Below are 12,132 nucleotides of genomic sequence, written 5' to 3' on the forward strand. Positions count from 1 at the left end.
CATGAACCCTGTCACCCCCTGCTGGAACAGTGTCTGCACAGAGTACACCCTGCTGCATTGTGGGGATGTAGTGTGTACATGAACCCTGTCACCCCCTGAAGGAGCAGTGTCTGCACAGAGTACGCCCTGCTGCATTGTGGGGATGTAGTGTGTACATGAACCCTGTCACCCCCTGCTGGAGCAGTGTCTGTATGCTTTGCTGTGCTACATTGTGAGGGATGTAGTGTGTACATGGACCCTGTCACCCCCTGCTGGAACAGTGTCTGCAGAGAGTACGCCCTGCTGCATTGTGGGGATGTAGTGTGTACATGGACCCTGTCACCCCCTGCTGGAACAGTGTCTCAATGCTTTGCTGCATTGTGGGGGATGTAGTGTGTACATGGACCCTGTCACCCCCTACTGGAGCAGTGTCTGCATAGAGTACGCCCTGCTGAATTGTGGGGATGTAGTGTGTACATGAACCCTGTCACCCCCTGCTGGAGCAGTGTCTGCATGCTTTGTGTACATGGACCCTGTCACCCCCTGCTGGAGCAGTGTCTGCACAGAGTCCACCCTGCTGCATTTTGGGGATGTAGTGTGTACATGAACCCTGTCACCCCCTGCTGGAACAGTGTCTGCACAGAGTCCACCCTGCTGCATTGTGGGGGATGTAGTGTGTACATGGACCCCGTCATCCCCTGCTGGAGCAGTGTCTGCACAGAGTACACCCTGCTGCATTGTGGGGGATGTAGTGTGTACATGGACCCAGTAACCTGGAGCAGTGTCTGCACAGAGTACACCCCGCTGCATTGTGGGGGATGTAGTGTATACATGGACCCTGTCACCCCCTGCTGGAGCAGTGTCTGCACAGAGTACACCCTGCTGCATTGTGGGGGATGTAGTGTGTACATGGACCCAGTCACTTGGAGCCGTGTCTGCACAGAGTACGCCCCGCTGCATTGTGGGGGATGTAGTGTGTACATGGACCCTGTCATCCCCTGCTGGAGCAGTGTCTGCACAGAGTACACCCTGCTGCATTGTGGGGGATGTAGTGTGTACATGGACCCAGTCACCTGGAGCAGTGTCTGCACAGAGTACACCCTGCTGCATTGTGGGGGATGTAGTGTATACATGGACCCTGTCACCCCCTGCTGGAGCAGTGTCTGCACAGAGCCTGCCCTGCTGCATTGTGGGGATGTAGTGTGTACATGGACCCTGTAACCCCCTGCTGAAGCAGTGTCTGCACAGAGTCCACACTGCTGCATTGTGGGGGATGTAGTGTGTACATGAACCCTGTCACCTCCTGCTGGAGCAGTGTCTGCACAGAGTCCACCCTGCTGCATTGTGGGGGATGTAGCGTGTACATGGACCCAGTCACCTGGAGCAGTGTCTGCACAGAGTCCACCCTGCTGCATTGTGGGGGCTGTAGTTTGTACATGGACCCTGTTACCTCCTGCTGGAGCAGTGTCTGCACAGAGTCCACCCTGCTGCATTGTGGGGGATGTAGTGTGTACATGGACCCTGTCATCCCCTGCTGGAGCAGTGTCTGCACAGAGTACACCCTGCTGCATTGTGAGGGATGTAGTGTATACATGGACCCTGTCACCCCCTGCTGGAGCAGTGTCTGCACAGAGTACACCCTGCTGCATTGTGGGGGATGTAGCGTGTACATGGACCCAGTCACCTGGAGCAGTGTCTGCACAGAGTACACCCCGCTGCATTGTGGGGGATGTAGTGTATACATAGACCCTGTCACCCCCTGCTGGAGCAGTGTCTGCACAGAGTACACCCTGCTGCATTGTGGGGAATGTAGCGTGTACATGGACCCAGTCACCTGGAGCAGTGTCTGCACAGAGTCCACCCTACTGCATTGTGGGGGATGTAGTGTGTACATGGACCCTGTCATCCCCTGCTGGAGCAGTGTCTGCACAGAGTACACCCTGCTGCATTGTGGGGGATGTAGTGTGTACATGGACCCAGTCACCTGGAGCAGTGTCTGCACAGAGTACACCCCGCTGCATTGTGGGGGATGTAGTGTATACATGGACCCTGTCACCCCCTGCTGGAACAGTGTCTCAATGCTTTGCTGCATTGTGGGGGATGTAGTGTGTACATGAACCCTGTCACCCCCTGCTGGAGCAGTGTCTGCATGCTTTCCTGTGCTGCATTGTGGGGATGTAATGTGTACATGGACCCTGTCACCCCTTGCTGGAACAGTGTCTGCACAGAGTACGCCCTGCTGCATTGTGGGGATGTAGTGTGTACATGGACCCTGTCACCCCCTGCTGGAACAGTGTCTCAATGCTTTGCTGCATTGAGGGGGATGTAGTGTGTACATGGACCCTGTCACCCCCTACTGGAGCAGTGTCTGCACAGAGTACACCCCGCTGCATTGTGGGGGATGTAGTGTATACATGGACCCTGTCACCCCCTGCTGGAGCAGTGTCTGCACAGAGTACACCCTGCTGCATTGAGGGGGATGTAGTGTGTACATGGACCCAGTTACTTGGAGCAGTGTCTGCACAGAGTACGCCCCGCTGCATTGTGGGGGATGTAGTGTATACATGGACCCTGTCACCCCCTGCTGGAGCAGTGTCTGCACAGAGTACACCCTGCTGCATTGTGGGTATGTAGCGTGTACATGGACCCAGTCACCTGGAGCAGTGTCTGCACAGAGTACACCCTGCTGCATTGTGGGGGCTGTAGTGTGTACATGAACCCCGTCACCCCCTGCTGAAGCAGTGTCTGCACAGAGTCCACCCTGCTGCATTGTGGGGGATGTAGTGTGTACATGGACCCTGTCACCCCCTGCTGGAGCAGTGTCTGCACAGAGTACGCCCTGCTGCATTGTGGGGATGTAGTGTGTACATGAACCCTGTCACCCCCTGCTGGAACAGTGTCTGCACAGAGTACACCCTGCTGCATTGTGGGGATGTAGTGTGTACATGAACCCTGTCACCCCCTGCTGGAGCAGTGTCTGCACAGAGTACGCCCTGCTGCATTGTGGGGATGTAGTGTGTACATGGACTTTGTCACCCCCTGCTGGAACAGTGTCTCAATGCTTTGCTGCATTGAGGGGGATGTAGTGTGTACATGGACCCTGTCACCCCCTGCTGTAGCAGTGTCTGCACAGAGTCCACCCTGCTGCATTGTGGGGGATGTAGTGTGTACATGAACCCTGTCACCCCCTGCTGGAGCAGTGTCTGCACAGAGTCCACCCTGCTGCATTGTGGGGATGTAGTGTGTACATGAACCCTGTCACCCCCTGCTGGAGCAGTGTCTGCACAGAGTACACCCTGCTGTATTGTGGGGGATGTAGTGTGTTCATGGACCCTGTCATCCCCTGCTGGAGCAGTGTCTGCACAGAGTCCACCCTGCTGCATTTTGGGGATGTAGTGTGTACATGAACCCTGTCACCCCCTGCTGGAACAGTGTCTGCACAGAGTACACCCTGCTGCATTGTGGGGATGTAGTGTGTACATGAACCCTATCACCCCCTGAAGGAGCAGTGTTTGCACAGAGTACGCCCTGCTGCATTGTGGGGATGTAGTGTGTACATGAACCCTGTCACCCCCTGCTGGAGCAGTGTCTGTATGCTTTGCTGTGCTACATTGTGAGGGATGTAGTGTGTACATGGACCCTGTCACCCCCTGCTGGAACAGTGTCTGCAGAGAGTACGCCCTGCTGCATTGTGGGGATGTAGTGTGTACATGGACCCTGTCACCCCCTGCTGGAACAGTGTCTCAATGCTTTGCTGCATTGTGGGGGATGTAGTGTGTACATGGACCCTGTCACCCCCTACTGGAGCAGTGTCTGCACAGAGTACGCCCTGCTGAATTGTGGGGATGTAGTGTGTACATGAACCCTGTCACCCCCTGCTGGAGCAGTGTCTGCATGCTTTGTGTACATGGACCCTGTCACCCCCTGCTGGAGCAGTGTCTGCACAGAGTCCACCCTGCTGCATTTTGGGGATGTAGTGTGTACATGAACCCTGTCACCCCCTGCTGGAACAGTGTCTGCACAGAGTACACCCTGCTGCATTGTGGGGATGTAGTGTGTACATGAACCCTGTCACCCCCTGAAGGAGCAGTGTCTGCACAGAGTACGCCCTGCTGCATTGTGGGGATGTAGTGTGTACATGAACCCTGTCACCCCCTGCTGGAGCAGTGTCTGCACAGAGTACACCCTGCTGCATTGTGGAGATGTAGTGTGTACATGACCCCTGTCACCCCCTGCTGGAGCAGTGTCTGCACACAGTGCGTCCTGCTGCATTGTGGGGATGTAGTGTGTACATGAACCCTGTCACCCCCTGCTGGAGCAGTGTCTGCACAGAGTCCACCCTGCTGCATTGTGGGGATGTAGTGTGTACATGAACCCTGTCACCCCCTGCTGGAGCAGTGTCTGCATGCTTTGCTGTGCTGCATTGTGGGGATGTAGTGTGTACATGGACCCTGTCACCCCCTGCTGGAACAGTGTCTCAATGCTTTGCTGCATTGAGGGGGATGTAGTGTGTACATGGACCCTGTCACCCCCTACTGGAGTAGTGTCTCCACAGAGTACACCCTGCTGCATTGTGGGGATGTAGTGTGTACATGGACCCTGTTACCCCCTGCTGGAGCAGTGTCTGCACAGAGTACACCCTGCTGCATTGTGGGGGATGTATTGTGTACATGGACCCCGTCACCTGGAGCAGTGTCTGCACAGAGTACACCCCGCTGCATTGTGGGGGATGTAGTGTTTACATGGACCCTGTCACCCCCTGCTAGAACAGTGTCTCAATGCTTTGCTGCATTGTGGGGGATGTAGTGTGTACATGGACCCTATCACCCCCTACTGGAGCAGTGTCTGCACAGAGTACGCCCTGCTGCATTGTGGGGATGTAGTGTGTACATGAACCCTGTCACCCCCTGCTGGAGCAGTGTCTGCATGCTTTGCTGTGCTGCATTGTGGGGATGTAGTGTGTACATGGACCCTGTCACCCCCTGCTGGAACAGTGTCTGCACAGAGTACGCCCTGCTGCATTGTGGGAATGTAGTGTGTACATGGACCCTGTCACCCCCTGCTGGAACAGTGTCTGCACAGAGTACGCCCTGCTGCATTGTGGGGATGTAGTGTGTACATGGACCCTGTCACCCCCTGCTGGAGTAGGAACTACTCCACTGGAGTCTCCACAGAGTCTCTGGAACTACCTACTGGAGTCTCCACAGAGTACACCCTGCTGCATTGTGGGGATGTAGTGTGTACATGGACCCTGTTACCCCCTGCTGGAGCAGTGTCTGCACAGAGTACACCCCGCTGCATTGTGGGGGATGTAGTGTATACATGGACCCTGTCACCCCCTGCTGGAGCAGTGTCTGCACAGAGTACACCCTGCTGCATTGAAGGGGATGTAGTGTGTACATGGACCCAGTCACTTGGAGCAGTGTCTGCACAGAGTACGCCCCGCTGTATTGTGGGGGATGTAGTGTATACATGGACCCTGTCACCCCCTGCTGGAGCAGTGTCTGCACAGAGTACACCCTGCTGCATTGTGGGGGATGTAGCGTGTACATGGACCCAGTCACCTGGAGCAGTGTCTGCACAGAGTACACCCTGCTGCATTGTGGGGGCTGTAGTGTGTACATGAACCCCGTCACCCCCTGCTGAAGCAGTGTCTGCACAGAGTTTACCCTGCTGCATTGTGGGGGATGTAGTGTGTACATGGACCCTGTCACCCCCTGCTGGAGCAGTGTCTGCACAGAGTACGCCCTGCTGCATTGTGGGGATGTAGTGTGTACATGAACCCTGTCACCCCCTGCTGGAACAGTGTCTGCACAGAGTACACCCTGCTGCATTGTGGGGATGTAGTGTGTACATGAACCCTGTCACCCCCTGAAGGAGCAGTGTCTGCACAGAGTACGCCCTGCTGCATTGTGGGGATGTAGTGTGTACATGAACCCTGTCACCCCCTGCTGGAGCAGTGTCTGCACAGAGTACACCCTGCTGCATTGTGGAGATGTAGTGTGTACATGACCCCTGTCACCCCCTGCTGGAGCAGTGTCTGCACACAGTGCGTCCTGCTGCATTGTGGGGATGTAGTGTGTACATGAACCCTGTCACCCCCTGCTGGAGCAGTGTCTGCACAGAGTCCACCCTGCTGCATTGTGGGGATGTAGTGTGTACATGAACCCTGTCACCCCCTGCTGGAGCAGTGTCTGCATGCTTTGCTGTGCTGCATTGTGGGGATGTAGTGTGTACATGGACCCTGTCACCCCCTGCTGGAACAGTGTCTCAATGCTTTGCTGCATTGAGGGGGATGTAGTGTGTACATGGACCCTGTCACCCCCTACTGGAGTAGTGTCTCCACAGAGTACACCCTGCTGCATTGTGGGGATGTAGTGTGTACATGGACCCTGTTACCCCCTGCTGGAGCAGTGTCTGCACAGAGTACACCCTGCTGCATTGTGGGGGATGTATTGTGTACATGGACCCCGTCACCTGGAGCAGTGTCTGCACAGAGTACACCCCGCTGCATTGTGGGGGATGTAGTGTTTACATGGACCCTGTCACCCCCTGCTAGAACAGTGTCTCAATGCTTTGCTGCATTGTGGGGGATGTAGTGTGTACATGGACCCTATCACCCCCTACTGGAGCAGTGTCTGCACAGAGTACGCCCTGCTGCATTGTGGGGATGTAGTGTGTACATGAACCCTGTCACCCCCTGCTGGAGCAGTGTCTGCATGCTTTGCTGTGCTGCATTGTGGGGATGTAGTGTGTACATGGACCCTGTCACCCCCTGCTGGAACAGTGTCTGCACAGAGTACGCCCTGCTGCATTGTGGGAATGTAGTGTGTACATGGACCCTGTCACCCCCTGCTGGAACAGTGTCTGCACAGAGTACGCCCTGCTGCATTGTGGGGATGTAGTGTGTACATGGACCCTGTCACCCCCTGCTGGAGTAGGAACTACTCCACTGGAGTCTCCACAGAGTCTCTGGAACTACCTACTGGAGTCTCCACAGAGTACACCCTGCTGCATTGTGGGGATGTAGTGTGTACATGGACCCTGTTACCCCCTGCTGGAGCAGTGTCTGCACAGAGTACACCCCGCTGCATTGTGGGGGATGTAGTGTATACATGGACCCTGTCACCCCCTGCTGGAGCAGTGTCTGCACAGAGTACACCCTGCTGCATTGAAGGGGATGTAGTGTGTACATGGACCCAGTCACTTGGAGCAGTGTCTGCACAGAGTACGCCCCGCTGTATTGTGGGGGATGTAGTGTATACATGGACCCTGTCACCCCCTGCTGGAGCAGTGTCTGCACAGAGTACACCCTGCTGCATTGTGGGGGATGTAGCGTGTACATGGACCCAGTCACCTGGAGCAGTGTCTGCACAGAGTACACCCTGCTGCATTGTGGGGGCTGTAGTGTGTACATGAACCCCGTCACCCCCTGCTGAAGCAGTGTCTGCACAGAGTTTACCCTGCTGCATTGTGGGGGATGTAGTGTGTACATGGACCCTGTCACCCCCTGCTGGAGCAGTGTCTGCACAGAGTACGCCCTGCTGCATTGTGGGGATGTAGTGTGTACATGAACCCTGTCACCCCCTGCTGGAACAGTGTCTACACAGAGTACACCCTGCTGCATTGTGGGGATGTATTGTGTACATGAACCCTGTCACCCCCTGCTGGAGCAGTGTCTGCACAGAGTACGCCCTGCTGCATTGTGGGGATGTAGTGTGTACATGGACCCTGTCACCCCCTGCTGGAACAGTGTCTCAATGCTTTGCTGCATTGAGGGGGGTGTAGTGTGTACATGGACCCTGTCACCCCCTACTGGAGTAGTGTCTCCACAGAGTACACCCTGCTGCATTGTGGGGATGTAGTGTGTACATGGACCCAGTCACCCCCTGCTGGAGCAGTGTCTGCACAGAGTACACCCTGCTGCATTGTGGGGGATGTAGTGTGTACATGAACCCTGTCACCCCCTGCTGGAGCAGTGTCTGCACAGAGTCCACTCTGCTGCATTGTGGGGATGTACTGTGTACATGAACCCTGTCACCCCCTGCTGGAGCAGTGTCTGTACAGAGTCCACCCTGCTGCATTGTGGGGATGTAGTGTGTACATGAACCCTGTCACCCCCTGCTGGAGCAGTGTCTGCACAGAGTCCACCCTGCTGCATTGTGGGGGATGTAGTGTGTACATGGACCCTGTCACCCCCTGCTGGAGCAGTGTCTGCACAGAGTACGCCCTGCTGCATTGTGGGGATGTAGTGTGTACATGAACCCTGTCACCCCCTGCTGGAACAGTGTCTGCACAGAGTACACCCTGCTGCATTGTGGGGATGTAGTGTGTACATGAACCCTGTCACCCCCTGCTGGAGCAGTGTCTGCACAGAGTACGCCCTGCTGCATTGTGGGGATGTAGTGTGTACATGGACCCTGTCACCCCCTGCTGGAACAGTGTCTCAATGCTTTGCTGCATTGAGGGGGATGTAGTGTGTACATGGACCCTGTCACCCCCTACTGGAGTAGTGTCTCCACAGAGTACACCCTGCTGCATTGTGGGGATGTAGTGTGTACATGGACCCAGTCACCCCCTGCTGGAGCAGTGTCTGCACAGAGTACACCCTGCTGCATTGTGGGGGATGTAGTGTGTACATGGACCCAGTCACTTGGAGCAGTGTCTGCAGAGTACGCCCCGCTGCATTATGGGGGATGTAGTGTGTACATGGACCCTGTCACCCCCTAGTGTCTGCACAGAGTCCACCCTGCTGCATTGTGGAGGATGTAGTGTGTACATGAACCCTGTCACCCCCTGCTGGAGCAGTGTCTGCACAGAGTCCACCCTGCTGCATTGTGGGGATGTAGTGTGTACATGAACCCTGTCACCCCCTGCTGGAGCAGTGTCTGTACAGAGTCCACCCTGCTGCATTGTGGGGATGTAGTGTGTACATGAACCCTGTCACCCCCTGCTGGAGCAGTGTCTGCACAGAGTACACCCTGCTGTATTGTGGGGGATGTAGTGTGTTCATGGACCCTGTCATCCCCTGCTGGAGCAGTGTCTGCACAGAGTACGCCCTGCTGAATTGTGGGGATGTAGTGTGTACATGAACCCTGTCACCCCCTGCTGGAGCAGTGTCTGCACAGAGTACGCCCTGCTGAATTGTGGGGATGTAGTGTGTACATGAACCCTGTCACCCCCTGCTGGAGCAGTGTCTGCATGCTTTGTGTACATGGACCCTGTCACCCCCTGCTGGAGCAGTGTCTGCACAGAGTCCACCCTGCTGCATTTTGGGGATGTAGTGTGTACATGAACCCTGTCACCCCCTGCTGGAACAGTGTCTGCACAGAGTACACCCTGCTGCATTGTGGGGATGTAGTGTGTACATGAACCCTGTCACCCCCTGAAGGAGCAGTGTCTGCACAGAGTACGCCCTGCTGCATTGTGGGGATGTAGTGTGTACATGAACCCTGTCACCCCCTGCTGGAGCAGTGTCTGCATGCTTTGCTGTGCTGCATTGTGAGGGATGTAGTGTGTACATGGACCCTGTCACCCCCTGCTGGAACAGTGTCTGCAGAGTACGTCCTGCTGCATTGTGGGGGCTGTAGTGTGTACATGAACCCCGTCACCCCCTGCTGAAGCAGTGTCTGCACAGAGTCCACCCTGCTGCATTGTGAGGGATGTAGTGTGTACATGAACCCTGTCACCCCCTGCTGGAGCAGTGTCTGCACAGAGTACACCCTGCTGCATTGTGGAGATGTAGTGTGTACATGACCCCTGTCACCCCCTGCTGGAGCAGTGTCTGCACACAGTGCGTCCTGCTGCATTGTGGGGATGTAGTGTGTACATGAACCCTGTCACCCCCTGCTGGAGCAGTGTCTGCACAGAGTCCACCCTGCTGCATTGTGGGGATGTAGTGTGTACATGAACCCTGTCACCCCCTGCTGGAGCAGTGTCTGCATGCTTTGCTGTGCTGCATTGTGGGGGATGTAGTGTGTACATGGACCCTGTCACCCCCTGCTGGAACAGTGTCTCAATGCTTTGCTGCATTGAGGGGGATGTAGTGTGTACATGGACCCTGTCACCCCCTACTGGAGTAGTGTCTCCACAGAGTACACCCTGCTGCATTGTGGGGATGTAGTGTGTACATGGACCCTGTTACCCCCTGCTGGAGCAGTGTCTGCACAGAGTACACCCTGCTGCATTGTGGGGGATGTATTGTGTACATGGACCCCGTCACCTGGAGCAGTGTCTGCACAGAGTACACCCCGCTGCATTGTGGGGGATGTAGTGTTTACATGGACCCTGTCACCCCCTGCTAGAACAGTGTCTCAATGCTTTGCTGCATTGTGGGGGATGTAGTGTGTACATGGACCCTATCACCCCCTACTGGAGCAGTGTCTGCACAGAGTACGCCCTGCTGCATTGTGGGGATGTAGTGTGTACATGAACCCTGTCACCCCCTGCTGGAGCAGTGTCTGCATGCTTTGCTGTGCTGCATTGTGGGGATGTAGTGTGTACATGGACCCTGTCACCCCCTGCTGGAACAGTGTCTGCACAGAGTACGCTTTGCTGCATTGTGGGAATGTAGTGTGTACATGGACCCTGTCACCCCCTGCTGGAACAGTGTCTGCACAGAGTACGCCCTGCTGCATTGTGGGGATGTAGTGTGTACATGGACCCTGTCACCCCCTGCTGGAGTAGGAACTACTCCACTGGAGTCTCCACAGAGTCTCTGGAACTACCTACTGGAGTCTCCACAGAGTACACCCTGCTGCATTGTGGGGATGTAGTGTGTACATGGACCCTGTTACCCCCTGCTGGAGCAGTGTCTGCACAGAGTACACCCCGCTGCATTGTGGGGGATGTAGTGTATACATGGACCCTGTCACCCCCTGCTGGAGCAGTGTCTGCACAGAGTACACCCTGCTGCATTGAGGGGGATGTAGTGTGTACATGGACCCAGTCACTTGGAGCAGTGTCTGCACAGAGTACGCCCCGCTGCATTGTGGGGGATGTAGTGTATACATGGACCCTGTCACCCCCTGCTGGAGCAGTGTCTGCACAGAGTACACCCTGCTGCATTGTGGGGGATGTAGCGTGTACATGGACCCAGTCACCTGGAGCAGTGTCTGCACAGAGTACACCCTGCTGCATTGTGGGGGCTGTAGTGTGTACATGAACCCCGTCACCCCCTGCTGAAGCAGTGTCTGCACAGAGTCCACCCTGCTGCATTGTGGGGGATGTAGTGTGTACATGGACCCTGTCACCCCCTGCTGGAGCAGTGTCTGCACAGAGTACGCCCTGCTGCATTGTGGGGATGTAGTGTGTACATGAACCCTGTCACCCCCTGCTGGAACAGTGTCTACACAGAGTACACCCTGCTGCATTGTGGGGATGTATTGTGTACATGAACCCTGTCACCCCCTGCTGGAGCAGTGTCTGCACAGAGTACGCCCTGCTGCATTGTGGGGATGTAGTGTGTACATGGACCCTGTCACCCCCTGTTGGAACAGTGTCTCAATGCTTTGCTGCATTGAGGGGGGTGTAGTGTGTACATGGACCCTGTCACCCCCTACTGGAGTAGTGTCTCCACAGAGTACACCCTGCTGCATTGTGGGGATGTAGTGTGTACATGGACCCAGTCACCCCCTGCTGGAGCAGTGTCTGCACAGAGTACACCCTGCTGCATTGTGGGGGATGTAGTGTGTACATGGACCCAGTCACTTGGAGCAGTGTCTGCAGAGTACGCCCCGCTGCATTATGGGGGATGTAGTGTGTACATGGACCCTGTCACCCCCTAGTGTCTGCACAGAGTCCACCCTGCTGCATTGTGGGGGATGTAGTGTGTACATGAACCCTGTCACCCCCTGCTGGAGCAGTGTCTGCACAGAGTCCACCCTGCTGCATTGTGGGGATGTACTGTGTACATGAACCCTGTCACCCCCTGCTGGAGCAGTGTCTGTACAGAGTCCACCCTGCTGCATTGTGGGGATGTAGTGTGTACATGAACCCTGTCACCCCCTGCTGGAGCAGTGTCTGCACAGAGTCCACCCTGCTGCATTGTGGGGGATGTAGTGTGTACATGGACCCTGTCACCCCCTGCTGGAGCAGTGTCTGCACAGAGTACGCCCTGCTGCATTGTGGGGATGTAGTGTGTACATGAACCCT

This window comes from Anomaloglossus baeobatrachus, chromosome 7 (assembly GCF_048569485.1).
Source record: "Anomaloglossus baeobatrachus isolate aAnoBae1 chromosome 7, aAnoBae1.hap1, whole genome shotgun sequence".
NCBI classification, from domain to species: Eukaryota; Metazoa; Chordata; class Amphibia; order Anura; family Aromobatidae; genus Anomaloglossus; species Anomaloglossus baeobatrachus.